Raw genomic sequence first — 2,679 nt, 5'->3', positions numbered from 1 at the left:
CTGAGGACCAGGGTTAAGAATCCCTGGACTGTGCCACTTTAACACACTCACATCATTTCATCGTAAATTGGACAGTGCTGGTAAAGTTGTTGTCATGTTGCGAAGTAAACCTCCATCACACTTGTCCTCAATCAACCTAACAAGTAATCCACAGCACGATTATGCCACTACCGTGTGTTAACCTAGGGACGTTGTCTCCAGGGTGAAATAAGTTATCCACTGAACATATGGCTCTGCATGTAGACAAAAAGATTGTATTCAGGGTCTTATCTGATGCACTTCTTCCAATGTTTTGGCCCGATGCACAATACTTCACTAATTAGGTGACTTCCTTGACCTAGCGGTTAGAGCAGTGCGATTCTGCTCTGAGTAGCTTGCAAGTACCTGGTTTGATCCCTACAGCCTGCACTCTGGTCCTTGAGCAAAACCCTTAACCTCACACTGCTCCCTGGGCGCTGCACAATGGCAGCCCACTGCTCCCCAAGGGGATGGGTTAAATGCAGAGGTGAATTTCTCCAGTGTGAGATTAATAAAGTTAAATTGTTATTATTATTAAAACAATTAACTGTGCTGGAGGTTTTTAGGGCTTAACAGCAGAAGCGGGTCATATTTGCCTAATGTTTAGAATTTTGTCAGTAAAATAAACACTAAACTTTTCAATTCTGTCTTATTTTTGGACTAACTAGTGTTGGTTTGTCTCATTTAATCGTTACATCATGTGGTTGGAAAATCTTAATTATGACTGCTGATTTTTATGTACTTTTAAATGTATTCGCTGAAGCAGAGCACCTGCTAGACAAGGCTGAAATCTAGTTAATATCTTACTGATGCCTACGAAGTTATTTTCTAGTTTTAGATGTTTTGGTAAGAGCCTAGACTCCCTTAGACTCAAGGTAATTTCAACAAATGCTTCAGTTTGTGAGAAACTATCTATGTGAGAAAATGTGTATTTTGTCTGTGAGAATCGCTACCTGTGCTTCTTAACTAGTTAGTCTGGGAAAACCTCTGTGATTCAGGTATCTGTGTCTGTCCTCCTTTGGAAAGTATTTGATAAAATGCTGTCTTCAATGAGAAACACTGGATCTGAATTTCTTGTTAAATAACACTTCAATGTTGACTCCATCAACAATCAACAATGGGCATTGAAGTTTGGTGGTACTATAAACTAAAACGTAGAACAGTTTAAGTGGTGTACAAACTTTGATAAAGTGCTGTAAGCTTTCAGCTGTCTAATGGATTTTAAATAAGCACTGAGACTTGGAAGGTAATAAACAACCAATCACACCAGTCTGGCCAGAGACTTTAAATATGAACATGAATCTTTAAGGCAGAGAGTCATCTGCAACACTGGATAGCAAAATGTTTTTTTTTCTGTCTAATAGTAGAGATTTTATCCCTATCTGCTTAAAAACAAAAAACAAAAACAACCTTTGACAAAATCTCTTTTTGCTTTCTTGGTTTAAGTGTATTTATCTCATTTACATGCTGGTGAAGATTCTCAGTCATCCAGGTCATAGTCATTCTAGAAAAATAAAACAAAACAATCCACTGAACTTTGTTTCCCAGTTTGAAGGCGTTTCTCTTCCCATCCAGGAAGGTTTTTCAACTCAAAATGTCAGAAATAACGTTGAGTTCAACGCTTTATAGAAGAAAGAAAAACCGACTCAAGCTTTCAAGCTTTCAAAAACCTACAATGCGGCGATTGATTTGATCCTTTCCCGCTATCATCGCAACACCCACCCCTTTACAGGGGAACAGAACACCTCACCTGTTCAGCCAATCAACAATTCCCTTTAATGTCCCCGCTTTCAGAGACATAGACAGGTATGGGATATTGCAGGTTAACAAAAGAAGCCAAACGACCCCCATTCCAAAGTGGTGGACCTATTCGTTTTTTTTCAATTTGCATGTTTTTTAAACTAAAGCAAGGCTTTGTTGGGCTGCTGTATAAAGCTAGCCTCGTGAGACCATCCTGATCTCGCGAGCTTTCAAGATTTCACTCGCTAATCAGTCTGGAGACTCTCCGTTGAAGAAAATTTCGAGCCGTTCACCAAATGAACGTCCAATCAGCGTTGGCTTTGAGGCGGGTTGAGGTGTGACGCAACGAGAAGCGCGACAGTTCAGTCTGTAGAACATGGCGGCTTCAGCCGATGAAACTAACGTTAGCGTGGCTATCGAGCAAGTTTTATCGGAATTACAGAGTATTTCTTCACTGAAAGAAGAGCAAAACACTGCTCTGGAGGCTTTTCTCAGAGGAAAAGAGGTTTTTGCTCTTCTCCCGACTGGTTTCGGCAAGAGTTTGATCTATCAATTGGCTCCTCTTCGTCGTCGCTCTGTTAGTACGTCATATGCTTCGTTGATCTGATTGGTTTATTTGGCCCGTCTATCACCAACATAGGCCAATCAGCTAACCAGTATTTTCGCCCCTTCCCAAAATTACTTCAACGGAAGGTTTCCAGATGGATATGCGGAGCAAATCCATCTGGCGGAGTCAGGTTAGTATAAAGCCTTGAACTGAACGCTATTTCTGACATTTTGAATTGAAAAAGCTTCCTGGATGGGAAGAGAAACATCTTCAAACTTGGAAACAAAGTCCGGTGGAGCCTTAATGAAACTTTATAGACTTCTTAGAAAAACATGTCATGTGCCAGGATCCCAAACAAGTCAACTGTTTGAACT

The sequence above is a fragment of the Cyprinodon variegatus genome, unplaced genomic scaffold, assembly GCF_000732505.1.
Source record: "Cyprinodon variegatus isolate N-32 unplaced genomic scaffold, C_variegatus-1.0 Scaffold521, whole genome shotgun sequence".
In the NCBI taxonomy this organism is placed as follows: Eukaryota; Metazoa; Chordata; class Actinopteri; order Cyprinodontiformes; family Cyprinodontidae; genus Cyprinodon; species Cyprinodon variegatus.
Note: the sequence above shows the minus strand (reverse complement) of the source record.